Here is a 21,196-nt window from a genome sequence, read left to right as displayed (position 1 = left end):
GTAAATAATGCATGGATTATTGTCATAAGAAAAACACCACAAATAGTTGTTAAATGATATTTTTTTTATGTTTTTAATGTAATAAAAGTTTAATGGTAATCCTTATGATTTATATTGATATTGTTCCTGATTGCTTATTTGTACCCTATGCTTAACATTAAGTGTTGTATCATTAAGTGTTAAATTGTACCCTGTGACCATCATTTGTGTTGTAAATGTTGTACCTTGATGAAGGTATCTTTTCTTTTATGTGCACTGAGAGCATATGCACCAAGACAAATTCCTTGTGTGTCCAATCACACTTGGCCAATAAAAATTCTATTCTATTCTATTCTATTCTATTCTATTCTATTCTATTCTATTCTATTCTATTCTATTCTAATAAAGTGTATTTTTTAAAAAAGAAAATTTTGGGCTCTTTTGTTATCATAATTTGAGGACTACCTGTATATGCAAAAGGGATGTGTCATGAAAAAATGTTCAGATGATTGTGAGCTAGCCATTATTAAGCCTTATTATTAGTATGGAACTTCCTGTATCTATTTTATTTGTCCAGTTCTTCAAGTGACAAGGAAAATTGGTTGTTCAGTTTAACTGGACTGGAAAGAAGTGACAAGCTTTCTTCATGTGGGTGCATTGGACCTAGTCTAAATTGGGTCATTCTGTACTTACAATTCATCACAAAAACAATCACAAGTACAGGAATCTCTGCTGCTTCCTCGGGTCACTCAACCCCTGCTATGTTGAAGGTGGTGTGGTTTTTTCTAGTTGTTGCCAGAGACCGAAAGTTGCAATTTGACTGATCATCTGCACCATGTCCCAGAGTTTGCTTTCTTTCCCTCATGATTAGCATTAAGTAAAACGACTGTTAGTTGTAAAAAGAGCTACCAGACTTATAAGGTATATAAACTTAGTACCAGAAGCTCCTTTTCCAACTAACACGTTTTATTAAACAAAATAAGCTTTCACGAGATCACTTCATCAGGTGCATAGAGTAGCTAAGCTGAAGTAGGATTTAAACTGGAAAGGTGGGAGGAAGGGAAGAGAAGACAGGCTGGTTAAACAGATGAAAGTTACAGTGAGAGACAGAGTACAGGTACAGTGGTGGGTTTCAAATTTTTTTTACTACCGGTTCTGTGGATGTGGCTTGGTGGGCGTGGCAGAGGAGGGATACCGCAAAATCCCCATTTCCTCCTGAGCAGTTGGGACTCAGAAGGCAGAGAATAGATGGGGGCGGGGCCAGTCAGAGGTGGTGTTTACTGGTTGTCCGAACTACTCAAAATTTCCGCTACCAGTTCTCTAGAACCGGTCAAAACCTGCTGAATCCCACCTCTGTACAGGCAGTCCGTGACTTACAACAGTTCATTTAATGACTGTTCAAAGTAACAGCAACATGGATAAAAGTGACTAATGACCATTTCCCACACAACCATTGCCACATTCCCCACAAATGTCCCAATGACATAGATTTGGGGCTCAATTGTGGTCGTAAGTTGAGGACTACCCTGTTTCCCCTAAAATAAGACATCCTCATAAGCCCAGTCGGGCTTTTGAGCACATGTGCTAAAATAAGCCCTCCCCAAAAATATTTAAATACATGCGCAACCGGTCCCTGCCATTTCCTCTGGTTAGGGTTAGGGATACAGAACTGAAAATCAGGTAAGATAGCAAGAGGAGCCCCGTCATAATAAGACATCCCCCAAAATAATAAGACATCCCCCAAAATAAGGCCAAGCGCTTATTTCTGGGTTCAAAAAAGTATAAGGCAGGGTCTTATTTTCAGGGAAACATGGTATCAATGTAAGTACCTTATCAATTAACAACTATAATCTCTTAAAAACTCACTGCATTTGTTGCAGCCTACTAAGATAATTTGAAACCATTTGATACATTCTGTTTCCCAAAGTAATCACTTTGAGGCCTTCCATAGGGTACTCTAAAAGTTGAAATGCCTTGATATTACTTTGCTGGCTGTTGTCCTAAAGACAAAACTCAATTTAACAGGAAAGAAGATTCAGGAACAGAGGCTACTTTCACTTCACTTTAACCCAGGGGTGAAATGTTCCCAGTTCGGACCGGATCAGCCGATCCCGTAGCGATGGCGGGTGGTTCAGAAAACCGGTAACAAAAATCCCTGCCCCCATCCCCATGCCCACCCAATCGCCCAGTCACCTACTTGCCCGCTTGCCTCTTCTTTTCGGCTTGCTCGCTTTTTCTGCCCGAATGTTAGGAATAGGTTGTAAAAAATGCTTTTAAAAGGTAAAAAAAAAAGCTCTGATGATCACAGCTGAGCCGCACAATTGTTGAAGCCTTTTTTTTTACTTTTAAAAGCACTTTTTTATAACCTATTAGGCTGAATAAGTAGTAAAAAATGCTTTTAAAAAAGTTTTTAAAAAAGGCTCCGACGATTGTGGGCCACAGCTGATCACCCTCCCGTGCGCTGTTCTACTTACTGTCAGCCTCCACTCCAATCCTCACATATTTTTTGTACAATTTTATATTCAGTAGTTAGAATGTAATGGGATCTTTCTGTAATGTAAAATAGTTTAAGGATGTAAGATGTATCACTGCCCTATACAGGGTAAGGGAAGAGGGCCCTTTAAGAGTGTCATCTGACATAACAGAAGGGGAGGGGTGATTAACGTTAGAATGTTAGAGCACGGGCTTTTTCAACAGAAACTGCATTCCTGAGGTGATTAACAGCTAGAGACCGGTGGAAGATTACCACGGGGGCCGAGAAGGAGCTGGCATTGGACCAGACCAGCCTGACCTCCTGAGGAGAGGAGGGACAAATGGGGGGATATGGAATGTTAGCCATATTTTGTCTCAGATCCAACTTTATACTGCTGCAGTCATGATGTATTTAGTAAAAGTACTTTTCTTTATTTGCAAATGAAGTCAAGGTGTATTCTTTCCTAAATATAATCAGAGGCAGCCTGACACTTACCTTCCTTCCCATGCTTCCTTTTGGTGTGCACTACGCATGCACACCTTGCATTTGGTGCGCAGTGCATGCTGCGCATGCTGCGCATGATTTGGCGCGCAGAGCGCATGAGCAGCCACCGGACCGGTAGTAAACCAGTTCAGATTTTACCATTGCTTTAATCTACAATGTTTCAAAAGCTATTTGAAACCAATTTGCTGTCCTCTTCCACCAGCTCTGAAATGATACCGTGAAGGGGAGCTATTAAGCTTCAAAGCATCATTCTTCTAAGATACTGAGAAGGCATTATGAAATAAGTCTGAGTGATGGAATGCGTGGGAGTTCTTCTGCCCAAGCTCTGCAGAAATCTTCACTGTTTACTTTGATTTTTCCCATCTTGGTAAGTGCTGGTTATAAAGTTACAATGAATTTGGGAACTGAAGGCTTTTCCCTCAGTCCTCCCTTTGAATATTGATTTGGCACTTCTTTATTAAGCTACAGATCACCACGGCAACTGAAGTAATAAACTGTGGCTTAATCAGTTAAAACAATGGTTCTGGCAGATTATCCATCCATCTAGCCCAGGGGTCTCCACCTTAGCAACTTTAAGACTTGTGGACTTCAACTCCCAGAGTTCCTCAGCCAGCTTTGCTGGCTGAGGAACTCTGGGAGTTGAAGTCCACAAGTCTTAAAGTTGCCAAGGTTGGAGACCCCTGATCTAGCCATCCACTGAACTGAATCTTTTATGGAAGTGGAGCTTAAGTTTTTTTTAAAAAGAAAGATTTAATAGTAATTAGTTATGAATTTGAAAACAACTCAAAGCCATGTAAAAAGCACTCAGTACCCCAAATACTAATTAGCAAGAGAAAAAAAATATCCCTCAAGCTCTTCTTAAATATAAGGCCAATCAAACCACACATACGTCAAGCAGAGAATTCCAGAAATTCAGCCAAAAAGATATTCTGGCCAATGTGTCACCCGAGACATTTCTTACTGCTTCATTTTATTTGTGCATAGCAAAGTCTATGAATACTTTCATCTCTTAAAACTTTTTTAAGCTAAACACAATTAACAGATGACAATTTTGAGGTGTACCAGAACCAGGCAGAACAAACAAAAGGAGGTGGGAATAGAGCACAGATCTAAACTTACTCTTTGACGTGAGGTATGAAAGAGGGGGGAATTTGCTGAGAGCCATAACAAAGCATGAAGCAGAAAGCATGGCATTTCCACATAAAGGATAGAAACGACAATTCTGTGTTGCTTATTGGAGACACATGGAGGCCTACTGTCTGCTGGCACATGGAGGCCTACTATCTGCCTTTCTATGTGAATGACTTAATGTGTGGGTTGATTGACATGCATCCATCAATCTATCTTGTGATTCCTAGCTTTACCCTTTAAATTCTAGGGCAGGCAGACCTTAAAACAATCTAATACCTTGCCTGGACAGGATTGTTGCTGCTGTTATCAGAATGAGAAGCAAAATCTTCAGATTTCACATCTAAAAATGGAAGAAGAGGGAAATTAAAACATGAGCATAAGTAAGTCAATGACATAACATCTTTCATAAGCCATCAGCCACCATTTTAAGTACATTATTTAAAAATACATTATTTATTATTTTAAAAATTGTTTAAAAGTATTATCATTATTAAGTATAATTATTAAAATGCTAAAAGCTTACAGTAAAAAATAAACTCTATAAATAAGATGGGAAAGATGATATAGAGATGAATTCTACTTTAACTATATGTATAACCTTAGGAAAGACCAAGTTTTTTCTAATAAAACAGATTTCATCATTACAACTAACCATAAAAATAGCATGTAGAATCCAAGGTGTGATCCAAGGTGGGTCAAGCATTCTACAATGGAACATGAATAAGTAATTCCAATAACTTATTTCAGTGGAAAAAATGTCTTGGAGTTGAGAAAATATTCAACAACTATGTTCCTAACAAATGTTAGGATTCTGTACAGCTTCTCTGGGCTGAAGAACTGTCTAGACAGATATTTTCCTGTGAAATTATAGGAAATTATTTTAAGCTCTGGACTGCATAAATTTAAAGCTTTAAATTTATGCCTTTAAATGTTATTCAAAGATAAGAGTTTTCTATATCCTGTACCAGCATGTTCTTCCTGGCAAAGAGTTTTAATATAGCAGCTGCATCAATTTATCACACAACACCACTAAACCATCTACATGTTCTGTCCCCCCCAACCACAATCAATTAGAAATGCAAACTGACTAGATGTGCCAGCAATTTATTCTTGCCAAGTCCTCTTATCTATCAGAGCGACTGCAGTCTGAGCTGGAACAATCCCAAAGTTCAGAAGGAAATGAAACAGAATCCAGGAGCCAAAGTACAGCCAACGTTTTCAACAGTCAATTGTTTGTTTGTAACAAGAACTATAGGGCAGCCCCTCCTAATATTATATCCTGTGGGGTGTGGCTCCGTGACTCAGCACTCTCTAGGTCTGCCCCACCCTTTTATTTGATGTTGCTTTTGATGTTGCTTTCTTTTGATCTCTCCTGTCTGTGATACCGGGTCCACGACTGATTGTCAGCAGCTGGGTCTTGAGGCGTGGCCTGAGAGGGAGGAGATACAGGAGACAGAGGCCTGCCTCTGGGATTTGGAGCGGAGCCAGAGAAGGAAGCTCCGCAGAGGGAAGCCCTGTCAGCTCTTCACCCTCGCTCTCTGAGTCACTTTCCGCCAGGAGGCCAGGTTCAGAGGGGGGCAGGTTTGGGGGGGGGGCGAAGACACAACATTACTGTAGGTACTTAGCCAACCCCTTGACATTCAAATTGCTGTTCAGGATCTAGCAGACTCAAGGCAGAAATCAGAATCCAGTCAATATCTGCAGAAGAAAACTTTCTCTCAAAGTGGAGGGATGCCTAACCAGTTATTTTTTTTTACTGATTATGGGATTATCATTTCAGCATTGAATATACTGATAAGGAATATGCTGTATAGGCAGAGTCTGGAAGGCAGAGTTAGCCCAGTTATAAAGATTTTCTTAATTAACTACAACAGTTTGCTATTCAAAAGTACAATTTTGTGCATTTATATCTCATATTTCCCCTCAAAATAGAAATTGGCATGCATGATGCTTCTAGTCAAATTTATCCCCACAATAGTCTCGTGATGTAGGCTAAAATGAAAAGCAGAATTGGCTGAAAGACAACAAGTAAGCCTTAAGATTACATAGACCTTTCAGTGTGGGTCCTAATCTAATAGTTACTCTGACACTTATTTCAGTTAATAAACTGAAAAGAAATAATTGAAAGCTATAAAACTATCAAAATTCCAAAATAATGAAAAATCTCTTGATTTTAATGTAATTCATTTGTAAGCAAATATATATGGAATAACTGTCTTGGTTCTCAAAAAAAAAAGCTACTGAGGGCAGGAGACAAATCTTTGGGGAAAAGCATTCCCAAGACCAAAGCATTGTTTTTAGTCATGATGACCTCAATACTGATTCTAAGCACATTTTAAACATTTCTGTTTGTAAGAATGGGAAAAAGCGACTAGAATAAAAAAAAATATCCTGTTAATTTTGAAGAAAATATTCACAGCCAAGTTCTTTTGTTCACGATGTTTGTTCTTGCAAAAGCTAGCAGAAATACATCTGTTACAATAATATTTTTCATATGCTTCCCCACAGCCCAGTTCTTATGTTCTTAATATTATACCTGAAGCTTTGCAGTTTCTTCCTCAGAGACCAATACCTAGAGCCCAAATTTAGTAGGACATCAACAATTTCCCTAAACAATTTTTTAAAAGGGACTGGCTCAGTGGCTAAGACGCTGAGTTTGTTGATCGAAAGGTCAGCAGTTCAGTGGTTCGAATCCCTAGCGCTGTGTAACGGGGTGAGCTCTCATTACTTGTCCCAGCTTCTGCCAACCTAGCAGCTTGAAAGCATGTAAAAAATGTAAGTAGAAAAATAGGGACCACCTTTGGTGGGAAGGTAATAGTGTTCCATGTGCCTTTGGCATTGAGTCATGCCGGTCACATGACCACAGAGACATCTTTGGACAGCGCTGGCTCTTTGGCTTTGAAATGAAGATGAGCACTGCCCCCTAGACTCGGGAATGACTAACACACATATGCGAGGGGAACCTTTACCTTTACAACAATTTCCCAGAAATATTAATGGGACTGTGAACAATAGAAACTGAGAGAACAGAGAGGCTTGAGACACTACAAGCAATCTGATTCATTACTCAAACAAGGTAGGAATCTTGCTGAAAAGCATCTCAAGGCCTTCCTGAGGCCTTCTTTTTTATATCATTAAAACCCTCTGCTAATGTTAATTGCTGTACAGAATCCAGGCAATGTTCTCTTAAATCTGCACAATTGTAGTTATTTCTATTAGTTGGTACTTTTGGTGCAGGAAAATAGTACTGAAACAAATTATTTATGGATAAATCCTGGGTTGTTGGGTTGTTGTTGTTGTTTTTGCTTTACTATGTTTTATTTCAGTTGTGAGGACCATAAAGACTAAAGAATAGACATGCAATTTCCTTTTCTTTTTTAGAAATTAGTTTACATTAATCTTAATGTATTTGGAATATATGTTGAACTACAGATATCCCTTTCAGTTAGACAGATTGGAAATGGGTTGTGTATAAAATAAATAAGTATGATAGAAAGTAAGTTGTACTCAAAACCCATCCGAAGAACTTGATGCAAGGGAAGCTGCTTTCAAAGATGACAGAAAGTGGGGTGTGTGTGACAAAGACCTGTCGCAACACAAGCACAAAAGGGAAAAGCTTGCATTGTAGTGTGAAAATGTACATATTGTTTTTTTGGCAACTTGATTAGGAACCAAGGAACAGATGTCTATGGATGCTTCTTTTGTTCTACATTTTTAAACTGCAAAGTAGTTTGAAAAACAATAAAATGATAAAGCTGATAAAAATGAGTTAAAATGAATAATTTAAACTGAGAGGTTAAATCTATCTAGGAATGATAGCTTTATAACTAGGATGCTACTTTGAGTCTCAACAGAAATATTTAGACAAAATTTAGAAAAAGACCACAGAGTTCAGTAGATACATTTGGTACCTATTCTCAAACAGTAGAGTCCATTATAAGATTACATAAGCACTGCAGGCTATCATTTTGATATAGTAAATGGTTTCCACTTTATTAAATAAACAAGTGAAACTATCAGTATGGAGATGGACAGGAACAGATTCAAAATCTGGAAGGAAGAATGGAAGGAAAGGAAGGAAGGAAGGAAGGAAGGAAGGAAGGAAGGAAGGAAGGAAGGAAGGAAGGAAATGAAGGAAGGAAGGAAATTAAATTTTTGCAGTTCCCATATTATTTCTCTAAAATGATTACCCTTCATTTGCTTTCATTTTTAACAATCCCAAAGGAGGAATACAATTCATCTGAACATTTTTTAAAAGCTTGATTTAGTCGGTAGTCAGAGGACGATGCCATATACAAAATTAGATCATAGTGCAAGTTAATCAAAGTCAAGATTGAATAAATAGGTTTAAGTTACAAGCTTGCTAACCCTGGAATCCCTCCTCCCAAATAGAGAGAGTGGGATTTCAAAATAGGGGTGCTTGAATCAAGAATGCCCTTCAATAGGGAAATAATAAGCCATGAATATTTTGTCTCTTCTACATTCCCCATCAATAACTCTCTTGCATTGGGAACCTTCTTTGGATGCTCATGTTTCAGAATTATTTTGCTTTTAAATTATACTTTGACAATGGCTATTAAACCTTCTTTAGACCTACTCAGAATGACCATCTTTAGAAGCAAAGTAGATGGACTTTCTCTCTATTCTATTATTCTATTCTATTATTCGACCAATTATAATAAGTTTTTTAATGGATGTTTTATTTGTATTTATATGTATGTTTTTATCTGGTTGTGAACCGCCCTGAGTCCCTAGGGAGATAGGGCGGTATAAAAATATGAAAAATAAAATAAAAATAAATAAATAAATAAATAAATAAATAAATAAATAAATAAATAAATAAATAAATATTCTGTGTCAGGTTGACATTGAAATCTCTCGCACTGTTCATTTGTTTTGCTCTTTTCTTGATGGCCTTCAGATGTCCCTTAAAAGAGGCTGAGCAACCAGATTTCCTGTGGATTGCAGGAACCTTTATAGGATTGGATCCATTTTAATCTTTGATGCATAGTTCTGGTCTTTTATACTTACGCAATGTTAGTTTTCCTGGTTTTGATTTTGGATTAATATTCATTGGATTTATACCCTATCTTTTCTCCAACAGTACAAGAGGATATACATATCTCTATCTCTTCTAATATTTCTTAATAACAATCACTTTATGAAGCAACTTTGGTAGAAAGACGATGACTGGTTCAAACTCACCCAGCCAGTTTTCATGGCTAAATGTTGCTTTATGCACAGGTCATCTTGAACCTAATTTAGTGAAGTAGGGCTCAGCATATTGGCATTTTTAATCATTATCACTATAGCATGAAATAATGATCCCTATTAGCATTTTCTATTAAATATTCTGTCCCGGCACCATTTTTAACTCATTCATGGTTCTGTCATGTACCAAATACCACCCCGCTTTTTATTTATTTATTTAGGTAATAAGTTTAAGTCACATAGTGCATTCCAATTGCTTTTAGTGGTAGGAGGATGTACAGTAATCTGCATCAAAATCTCTTATTGAAATCAGCAGGAACATAAAGTGTCCACTTGTCAGAGATTGCAACTCCATGACTGTAGCTCACAAACAGGGCTGGTCCAGCCGCTAAGCATTCAAGAGACAGGACATACACATCAGCAATGTATCGCATTTGCCTGTGGATCTGCTTTCTCATTTATAGCTTGAAATGCATTTTCTTTCCTGCTTTTTCTCCAGTCCCCCCTCCCTGTCATGGCCTTGAGTGATGGTGACATTGCAGCTTTCAACCTGTTCAAGAGATGGTCTCTTGGCTGCTTTTGCTAACTCATGAAAGGATTACTTATAATTTGTGGCTTAGTTCCAGGGAGACTGGCACTGCCTCAGGTATCCTCACATCATTCTTCCTAATGTAACAGCAGCAATATTGAGCCAGCATTCAGTTTCAGGCTTAAAGTGTTGCATTTTTTAAGCACTACATCATTTTTAATGGTTATTTTAATATATGGCAACTAAACCTTGCTTTAACTTTGGTAATGGGAAAGCAGCTTCTGGGTTCAGGGCAGGTGCGATGAACAAGAACATGCAACTATAACATTGCTGCGATAAATGACTCAGTAGAATGGCAACATCCAGGGACTTTAGAAGGTGATGAGGTTAATTCCATTTTCTTCTATCCTTCCTATCTCCCCGTTAAAATATTGAGAATTAGAATATCTTTTGGTACACGAGCCTGCTAATTTATTTCTTCATGCTTTCTTGTTCTGTTATACACATAACTCCAACTTAATAATCTTTTGCACTCAGCTAATTCCTTCCTGTTGCATAGAAGCTGGATATAGTGCACTACTCATATAGTTACCCTTTAACTGTGAAACAATATCTTGACTACTGGAAGGCTACTTTTTAAAAGCCTCACTTTGACCACAGCAGCTGTGTCCTGTTCTCCAGCAACCCAGCCATCTTCTCTGAAGCCCTGTCATGCTTCCAGGTACTTTTGGCTTCTCTGGACAAAGCGCTAAATGTATTCAGAATAACATTTGGTGCCTTTCCTGTTTTTATAGCCTGCCAAGAAGCAACCCAGCTGAGTTGTCATCTCTGCTTGCCTGCTTGATTCAATCATATGTAGGTTCCAGCAAAAGAGAAAAAAAGCTTGGTTTTTTTTTCAAAAATGGAAAAACAGAGCAACAAGCTCAGCTCAGTAAGCAGAACGTGCAACTCCAAAGAGCACGCTCTGTTCCAGACCCCTTAGCAAGCACGGAGAACACAGTCAGTCCTTATCACTTCATTAAATGCTCAGTGGTGCAAAATCCTGCTGCTCCACTGGCAGCTGTGCAAATTCATAAACCTGTACTCCTGCCAAGGATCAAAGTAAGGTTTACATATTTCCTCCTAAGTCATAAGCAACTTCCCTCCCCAGGCCCCTTGGAATTGGTAGTCACGAAGATCTCAAGGAAATGATATTAGGCCACATTAGAAATGTATGGCTGCAATGAACCTCCATTCATTTGGAATGCCTCTCCTGCCCTTTTAACTCTTTGAAATGCTGAAGGAAACTTTGTGTGGAGAGCAGGAGCTTTAATATTGGATGCAAATAAGGTAGTGAAGTTAGGACCACCAACTCTCGTTTCTGCCTACATCAAGCAAAAGGACATTGAGTAGATAGATCAGAGGTGGGTTTCAGCAGGTTCTGACCAGTTCTGGAGAACCAGTAACAGAAATTTTGAGTAGTTCGGAGAACCGGTAGTAAAAATTCTGACTGGCCTTGCCCCCATCTATTCTCTGCCTCCCAAGTCCCAACTGATCAGGAGGAAATTTTGGATTTTGCAGTAACCTTCCCCTGGAGTGGGGTGGGAATGGAGATTTTACACTATCCTTCCCCTGGAATGGGGTGGGAATGGAGATTTTATAGTATCCTTTACCTGGAGTGGGGTGGGAATGGTGATTTCACAGTATCTTTCCCCTGGAGTGGGGAGGGAATGGTGATTTTGCAGTAACCTTCCCCTGGAGTGGGGAGGGAATGGGGATTTTGCAGTATCCTTCCCCTGGAGTGGGGAGGGAATGAGATTTTACAGTATCCTTCCCCTGCCATACCCACCAAGCCACGCCCACAGAATTGGTAGTAAACATTTTTGAAACCCACCACTGGGATAGATTATAGGATTCAGTCTATGTCAGGTGTCTGAAACCTGTAGGGCCCACTGAGTTCTTCTGTACAGCCCACCAGAGCAAAGAAAAAAAAGAAAGAAAAAGTTAACAGTGCTGCCGGAGCCCAAAGCCTGCTGGGGCACTGTCTTGCCTTGTGCACAGGTGCTGTACCAGTATGTGGTGGCCATGCAGACATGCAGGAGGAGCACACCATTTGTCCCTACTTCCTGGTGTCAGGGGGGTACACAGGACCTGTTGAGGAACAGGACTATAGGCAAATCAGAAATTTCAGCCACAGCATTTCAGTATCATACTGTGATACAGAAGAAAACATACAGTATTTTTGCTTTTATCAATCATCAATAATGTCACGTTAATTTAATTGTGGATTATTATTTAAAATTATTTAATGAACATTTTTACAGCTGTATGAACAAAGCCAACCAAACAGACATTATCTCTCTCTATCCATCTGTCTGCCTGTCTATCTATCTATCTTCATTGGTATTTGATACTCCTGCTCTATATACCATTCCATCCCTTAGTCTTCTCATGGCCACATTAAATTTGGCCCAGAAGTCACATGCAAATCTCTGGTCACAGGTTCTGTAGGAAACTAAAAGCAAAGGGTAGTCTTGCTGCCAATGAGAAAGGACTGGAATTGGGCACAAAATTCTTCATTTACGTTGTAAGGAAGTTTAGGTAACCAGCCTCATTGCGCTCAATCACTCAGAGTTTTTCTGTAGTTAAGATGCTGCTAGTGATAAAAGTAAAGACAAAGGCAACATGTGTCTTGCTATCAGTCTCTGACTGATGGATCAGGAGAGCCTTTAATCTGATCCAGAAAAGCAGGTTTCATGGATACATGCGAGTGTTGGCTGAGGAACTCTGGGAGCTGAAGTCCACAAATCTTAAAAGAGCCAGACCCCTGCTGTAGGCTACCCTGAGTCAGGGGGGCAGGAAAGCCCGAACCTATAAGCTCAAAGAGGATCTTGGCATTTGTTAAGTTTTTATAATGTAAAATTATTCAAATACACTCTTAGATGTCCTCATTGCTTTAGTGAGTCAAGATTACTGCTCTGTATAGCTAAGTTCTTTGTAAAGCAACTGGCAAGGGTTTCCAAGATTTCAGTCTTTGATCTTTCTCAGCCTTAGCAACAGAGATTGGGAGGTGAAATTGATACCTTTTGTTATACAGGTAGTCCTCGATTTACAACAGTTCATTTAGTGACAGTTCAAAGTTACAACGGCACTGAAAAAAGTGATTATGACCATTTTTCACACTTATGACCGTTGCAGCATCCCCATAGTGACGTGATTTACCTTCGGATGCTTGCCAATTGGTTCACACTTTTTTTTATTATTATTTGCATTTATATCCTGTCCTTCTCCGAAGACTCAGGCCGGTTTACACTATGTTAGCAATAGTCTTCATCCTATTTGTATATTTATATACAAAGCCAACAATCTGGGTCCTCATTTTACCTACCTTATAAAGGATGGAAGGCTGAGTCAACCTTGGGCCTGGTGGGACTAGAACCTGCAGTAACTGCAGGCAGCTGTGTTTTAATAACAGACTGTCTTAGCAGTCTGAGCCACAGAGGCCCCTCTGTGACGGTTGCAGAATCCTGGAGTCATGTGATCTCCTTTTGAAACCTTCTGACAAGCAAAGTCAATGAGAAACAGATTCACTTAACAACCATGTTACTAATTTAAGAACTCCAGTGATTCACTTAACAAATGTGACAAGGGAAGTCGTAAAATGGAGGCAAAACTCACTTAACAAATGTCTCACTTAACAACATAAACTTTGGGTTCAGTTGTGATTGTAAGTTGAGGACTATATAAAGGATGTGCTTCATTCTGAGCTGTGGCTGTTTCCCTAGATTCTAATGTAAACTTTGTGGCCCACCCATTCAGCCAGTAAGAAGCAGGACGTTGGATTAAAAAGTGACATTTGGCCTAGTTACCAAACGCTGGTTGCAATGAACCACAGTGTAATGAATCACAGTGCCTACAGTAACATTAAAACAAGATTAAAAGATCAAAACAGGTTCCAAACTCTAGCCCATCACTGTTCAGTCAATGGAGGCTTAGACTGAAGAGTCAGCATTTGGCATCTGATATCAGCTACAAGGGCTGAGCACATCCAGACTTGGCTTCCTTTTTCCTTTCTTTTGTTTATAGCCCAAACATATCTGGAGATGTCAGACTTTCAAGGTGGGCTTGGTCAGGAGACAACACAGCAAGGAATGCTGGCACTCTATTGTAGTAGAATATAACAAAATCTTGAAAACCAGAGTTTTCTCTGACCCCTTTTATATCAGAAAGTATACAAGCAGAGTTATCTTGAGTTATTTCTCACCCTTTCTTCTTTTCCTTATCTAATGTCTCCTTATCTGCACTTGCAAGTTCCTTCTCCAAGGTTATCTTTGTATTCCTTTGCAGGATGGTGTCAAGTTTCTGAACATTCTAGAATCTGCTTTCTTTCTATTTAACATTACTACTTGGAGATAGCACTTGGATGGTTCCACTTTAAGTACCTGAAATATTTGGCTATTACATCCCTTCCCAAGCCTTCTGTTTTTATAGCTTTCCTGAAACGTATCCCTGGTCTTTCCCTGTAGAGGATAATTTCCATTCCAATTAATCATCCTTGATTAATTAATTAAGCCCATTCCAAATTCACTTGAACCCTGTTTGAACAAGATACTCAGGCACACAATACAGCACCAGACACAATAGACCTAGAATGTTCCCTGATGTCAAAGTATACTCCGAATGATACAGTCTAAAACCATACTTATCTTTTTTTTCTGCAAATCACACTGTAAATGCCTGTTCAGACTGTCAGAAGTTGAGCACTTATTCCTGGCATAACCACTTGTTATGCATCTGATGATTATGGCAAAGAGGGAGAAATTCTGGAATCTTTGCGCAGGGGAGGGAGGAAAAGAGTCAACTATATTTGAAGTGACAGCCCTGTTAAAGGACTACAGGGGCTGACCTACTCCCACAAGCCTGAAAAATATGTCAGCAAAGAAAGAAAAGAAAAACAGTCAAAGAATTAGAATTAGGTTGACCACCACTCCAGTCAACAGCAGAATCCTCTACCACTCTTTCCGTGAGACCTCACACCCCACCCAATTTGTCTGTCATCAGGCCAGAAATGCCATGTACTGTATGTTACCCATCAGTGAAGTTGCCATGGTATCATTTAGAAGCAGAGCAATGCTGCTGCTGGGTAACCGTGCACTCCCTATCCCACAATACATAGCTTGCCAGGCACTTAAGAGTTTCCTTTCACTTCTTCTGCAGCTAACAGCCACTCTCCTTTCATTCCAAGGCATCACACAAAAGACCCTCGCAGCCGTGTCATGCAGCTTCTGGCTGCATAAAAGGAAAGATCACTGGGTTGCAGCGCTGGAGAAATTTCTTTTTTATCTGAGGCCAGGAGTTAAAAGTATAGACTGACATCTTAGGGCAACTGTGAGTACACTGGCATCTCTTTCTTTTTCCCTTCCTGGGAACCCCTGAACAATAGGAACTGGTGTGTTTTAAATGTTTCTGGTACTTATGACTGAGGAGAAAAGCTTAAAAGCTGTACAGGTGGTATTTCTGAATCAGCAAAGCCACGGTGGCTGGTAGAAAGGGCCTACAATTTTGTAAGACGCACTGTATTCCCACAGGGAGGCTTATCAAATGCTGAATTTTGGGCTTTCGTGTTATTATCCCCTCCAAATACTTTTTTAAAAACAAAACAAAGAATAAAACCAGTGCTCTCCAGATTTGTTGGGACTTTAACTCCTATAATTCCCTGGGAAGTTTGGCCAAATAATATGAGGCCGAGAAAGGATACTATTACGATAGGGCCAGTTTGTCCTTTCTTCAGACTGAGAGGGATATATGGAAATATTGTATGGCTTTGGGACTTGCTGATGTGTACTTCCATCTAGGTCCATGAATCTGAAACCGATCCGTCTGGTTCTAGTTGAAAGAGTAATGATAAGTGTCCCCTAGTTCTTTTTATTGTACTCCCAAAAAGAAACAAGCATGGCAAACAAATAGAAAGGGTCACAGGAAATCAGGAGAAAAAATTACCCTGACAGTAATGATCAACCTTAACCCACTGATTCTTAAAAAGCTGTTGAGCACTAAGGTGGAATCTTTATTTCGAACATGTTCCTCACCCACAGCCCAGATGCTGCCCCACTGTTAGCAGGCAGAGAATCTCTTTGACTCATGCTCTTATGCGGAATTCCTAAAGCAATGAAAATCATGGAGATAAAAGGCAGACTGCCTTTGTACAATACACAAGCCCCTGTTTTCCAAGCAATGTTTAATTCTTTACCTAAAAGGAGCAAGTGTGAGAAAATTCCTGCCGGCAGACATGAAATGCATTCCCCCTTCCCACCTCCCCCCCCAAAAAAAATCAGTGCACAAGAAATCTCACCACGTGCTTCAACATCCACCAACACACAAATTTATTCCATGTTTTTCAGAATCACAGGATTATGTTCTTGTGGTTTAATGACCTTAACTTCTGTGTGGTGGATCAGTGCACTATAAAGACATCGAATATCTGTGAATGAAGGGTTTCATGTTTGAAACGGGGAGGGAGGGTTGGAGTTGATCCTTGCCCCAAACCTGCCTGTTTGGAGTATTTGGGTCTGTTTTGTTCTATGCAGAAGTGGGGAGGGGAAAGCAGGGGAAATCTGAGGATACTAGCCCATGGGGAGAAAGGGAGACAAGAAGGGGAAGACTATGAGAAGATGACAGAGCAGGTAGACTGATGGAGTATACTGTGCCACAATATCAATGGTAGAAGAGAGGAAATGAAGCTGCTGGGAAGACTGGAAGGGCAGGTAGGGTGATGGGAAAGAGCCACTGGGAGACCGGCAGTGACAGCAGCTGAGGAGAGGGGGAGGATGGAAAGGCTGTGATGAAAACAGTCTGGTGGGCCTATGCTACACTGAGAGCTCTGGTGTTGTGATCAAGGCCCAAGTAGTGATTACTAAACACAATTCAGTCCTCAACAAACTTATTTTATTAAAACAGCTGAGAATTCATTCATTCTCAGCTTCGTCCAAAACAAAATTCTTAATAACCAGTCAATCAGCTTTATCACCAACCTTTGATGTCCTTTGGCAACCTGTCAAAGGCTTTTCTTGGCAAAACCCCCACAAAGTTCAAGAGACGCTGACAAGAAGCACGGAAATCAATGTTGCTTTTCTACAAAGAACCCAACGGCTCCTTGCTGCTCTTTTAAGCCTTATGGGAGTGGCCAATCATCTTCTGGCCTTACTCCCGAGTTATCCTTTTTTCTTCAGCTACTCTTGCCTTCTGGCAGCTCTTTGCATACGTGCACTAGGAACAGGCTCCTCCTGTTCCTCTGCCTCTCTGCTGTCCGCCTCTGGAGGTTCTGGAATCCGCACATTGCTCCCAGATGGCCCTGGCCCCATCTCTGTCTTCTATGCAGAGTCCTTGTCTGGGCCTTCCCCTGACTCCAGGACTGGCCCATTATCCTCCCCAGCCTCCTCACTGTCTGACTCCATTGCCAGGTCCGCAGGCTGCTGGCGGACCACAACATCTGGAGGGGAAAGAAGGGCAAATGTGCACCTCCGTTGCTCCACTTTGGATTTTGTTCCATCCATACCCCCAAATAACCCAAAATGCTGATGAACTACGGCTGACTTGAAACAGTTCAGCAGAAACTTCAGAGCATGCTGCTTTATTCTGAGGTACAAAACCATATTTTGGGCATGTTCCTTGTGCAGTGGTAAAGAGTAGTGAAGCCCCTTTAATTATTTGGTAATATACTTCCTCACTTCCCTTTGAGCATGGCAACATCTTTTCTCCGCCATGTCCTCATGACTGCCTTAATTTTGCCTCCAGCCCACGAGTGAGATTGCCTTAAATCATCCTCAACCATTTTGAACTTGAAATATCCAAGGAAAGCCTCAAGGTGCATATACTCTATTACATGGGTCTCCAACCTTGACAACTTTAAACCTGGAGCTTTGATAGCTGGGGAATTCTGGGATTTGCAGTCCACCAGTGGTAGTCAACTTGGTCCCTACCATCCACTAGTGGGTGTTCCAGCTTTCATGGTGGGCGGTAGGGATTTTGTGATACTGAAGCATTTTCTTTTTCTTTAATTTAATTGACTTTTTAAAAAAATTTCATAGCATTATTTAAAAACATTTTCATTAGGTTTTCATAAAATTCCCCATGACAATTTAAATTTCTGAAAATATACTATTTGTATCGCCCACGCATAAGTTTAGTTCACATTACGTAAGTGAAAATAAATGGCGCTATAGTGCGACCGCAAACAAAAGAGCCTCATCCCAGAATAGCTCACGCATCTCCCCCCACATCACCCAGCTGTAACAGACAAGCAGAGTGGTAGCCGGCGCCCCCCCACCCCAATCCACGATGCGCGAGAGGCATGCGCAGATGACGATACACGGTGCATTACTGTGGAAGTAACAGAGATACAAAAGTGGGCGGTAGATATAAAAAGGTTGACTACCCCTGCTCTATTAGGTTTCTTTACCTTTAACTGGGAGGGAAGTGGTCTGAAATAGCAGTAATAGAAGCAGGGCAGAAAGAAGCAATAGGGACAAGAGATGGGTTTTCTGCGGATAACTAACATGGGTGGAAAACAAGCAGTGGGGAAAAGGCCCATGATGCCTGAATTATAAGTGGTTCATAGAGACCTCAGGTGACATATGATGTGTGACTTATAAATTCAAACAGTCAATCTCTGTGCTGTGAAAACAAGTTGAAAAGATGAACCTTTCTGCTGTGTATCATCTCTCCCTCCATCATGGCACTGATTTTCTTGACATGAAAAATTCAGTATCACCACCCATAGACTGAAATACTATACTTTAGCCAGGCCTCTTTGCTAGCACTTTTTCTTTCTCCAGGAGAAAGAGTCCAGATATAGCAATAGCACTTAGACTTACATACCACTTCATAGGGCTTTATAGCCCTCTCTAAGTGGTTTACAGAGTCAGCCTATTGCCCCCAACAATCTGGGCCCTCATTTTACCCACCTCGGAAGAATGGAAGGCTGAGTCAACCTTGAGCCTGGTGAGGATTGAACCCCTGGCAGTCAGCAGAATTAGCCTGCAATACTGCATTCTAACCACTATGCCACCATAGCTCCTATATCTCGTCTGGCTGCCAATAATGATAAAAATACATTCAGAGCTTACTCAAAGGTACCATTTTTATCATCACTTTGCTAAACAAATAATTCCCTCAACACTGTCAAACTATTTACTAAATCTTCACCACTATTAATCTTCTCATCGTTCCCATCATCCATGTCCTTCCACTTATGACTGTAACTTTGTTGCTTGTATCCTTACAATTTATACTGATATTGTTTCCTGATTATTTGTAACCTATGACTATCATTAAGTGTTGTATCATTAAGTGTTAAATTTGTACCCTATTACTATCATTAAGTGTTGTAAGTGTTGTACCTTGATGAAGGTATCTTTTCTTTTATGAGAGCATATGCACCAAGACAAATTCCTTGTGTGTCCAATCACACTTGGCCAATAAAAAATAATTCTAAATTCTATTCTTAAATGTATCCTAACACGGAGTCCCGGTATACCATACGGAAGGCGTAACAAAGTTTCAAGATTTAGCAATTGTGGTACATACCATGCATACAAATAATTAGCCGCAAAAAAGGACTGTATTGTCATTTGGAAAGTGTCATTTTATACAGCTCCCGACCTAAACTGCATAAAAAATCTGCCTTTTGTCAGAAGTACCTCAGGGACCAATGGATGTTAGGCACCTTGCAAATTTTTTTTTTAAAAAAAACCCACCACAATACATTGCTCCCACTTTTGTGTTGGAGTTATTTTCACCTGGAGGATACAGCAGTGGACCCACCCAAGGGCCCAGCATCCTGTTTCCAACTCTGCCCAGACATGTGCCTTCCAAGAACCAAAGTAGGGCATAAACAAGCAAGGGCCCTTCTGTTCAATTGGGGGTGTTGGGGGGGTGTTGTGTGTTTATTAATTTAGGGCAGGCTAGGCAAAGGGACCTCCCTGCTTGCTCTCTGCGACTTAGCTGTGCCAGACTAATTGACTGAGTAATGACTGAGGCCTCCTCCCCACCTCCACCTAACCTTACCGGATTCTTGCTTTTCGGATACTCAGAGAGGAGTGGGAAGGAAGGCGAAAATATATCTTTTCTGACTAAGGAGGGGGAAATCCAGCCGACCCCAAGCCATCTATCCTTCCACCCTCACCCAGAAACGTAGTTCGTGGGCAAGGCATTCTCTTCCCCTTCTCCAACCCTCCATCCCACTCCAGCCCGGGGATCTCAAGCGCTGCTTCTCATTCTCAAGAGGGGCAGAGAATGTGCAAGGGATTTACTCCTTTCCCGCACGCGGCCAGGGGTGGAAAAAGACTGGCTGGCTTCCCTACCTGACCTGCAGGTGCACAGCTCAGATCTCGGGGCTTCGCTCCATCATCCAACCACGGCTACCGAGGGAACCGTCTTGCAAAATGCTGCCTGCGCGATGGGATACTTTTAAGCGGGCCCTTTTTTTTCTTTTTTTCTGTTTTTTGCGGGCAGCGCCCTTTCCAGGCCAACTGCACCTCCGCCGGCTACGCCTCTCGCGAGGAGCTCGGTCTGCTTCGCCGGGCTGGAAAAGCACACCGTGGCACCACAACAAACCAACTCGGTCAAGCCAAGGGATCGTCTGCGAATTACCAGCCCCGCGCAAAGGGCCGCACCGGTTAGAAAAGGGAGGGGAAGCCCTTTCGTCCTCCTGCCCCACCCACCTCGGCTGCTCGGGTTTATTCGGCGTGCCGGGACCGCCCATATGCCCGCTGGCCGGGGATGCGCGATGCCCTCTTTGCCCGCCCCTGCCGAGGGCTTCTTCGGAGTCGCCTCAGCTCTATGTCACAAAGAGGTCGAACTTTCCATCGACGAAGGAAACATTCGCTAAGCGAGCCGTCAAATAGGGACCTTTCCGTTCCGCCTCCGCCCCTCCCTTCCGCAACACTGCAGCAGAAAACGGGAGCCCCTTGAGTTCCCTCGCCTCTTCAGAATGCCCGAGGAAGGGACCATCCCCAAATTATCAACTCAGTCAGAGGGAGAAAGAGAGAGGGAAGGAAGGAAGGAAGGAAGGTTTCCCTTTGCCGGTACGACCGTATAGCGGAGGATCGCTCTCTTGGGGAATGGCGAGCAGCTTGTTCTCCCTCGCAAACCTGTTTACAATAGAAGTTCAAACAAGCTGCTGAGAAAAGGAAGCGTCGCCGTCTAAACGTGCCTACAGTTTAGCTAGGCGACAACAAGCCAGACAACTAGACGGCCAACAAGTTAGCCAGCATCTTAAATTGTGGGATTCCTTCTGATGGGATTAGTTTATGGGCTAGTGGGTCACGTGATCCTGGAAAAAAATGGACTGAGCAAGCCATGACTCAGAGAAACGTGGTTACTGATGGGAA

At 41.2% G+C, this 21,196-nt stretch overlaps 1 protein-coding gene across 8 annotated transcripts in view; it reads right to left on the bottom strand.

Annotated features, from left to right (window-relative positions):
* TMEM63C (transmembrane protein 63C) overlaps nt 1-20,713 on the bottom strand; it is an 86,615-nt gene extending 65,902 nt beyond the window's left edge. For 3 of the 8 annotated variants that reach the window (XM_058162424.1, XM_058162427.1, XM_058162429.1), the window contains exons 1-2: nt 20,168-20,495; nt 4,364-4,427 (exon numbers count right to left, since the gene is read on the bottom strand). The gene's annotated coding sequence lies outside the window, so the exon portion shown is untranslated. Of the gene's footprint in view, nt 1-4,363; nt 4,428-20,167; nt 20,496-20,527 lie in introns of those variants that run through there. The other 5 variants (XM_058162426.1, XM_058162431.1, XM_058162425.1 and 2 more) reach the window with 3 other exon arrangements.
* Nucleotides 20,714-21,196: the final 483 nt, after the last annotated feature.

The sequence above is a fragment of the Ahaetulla prasina genome, chromosome 1, assembly GCF_028640845.1.
Source record: "Ahaetulla prasina isolate Xishuangbanna chromosome 1, ASM2864084v1, whole genome shotgun sequence".
Taxonomy (NCBI): Eukaryota; Metazoa; Chordata; class Lepidosauria; order Squamata; family Colubridae; genus Ahaetulla; species Ahaetulla prasina.
Note: the sequence above shows the minus strand (reverse complement) of the source record. Positions and strands in the feature narration are given on the sequence as shown.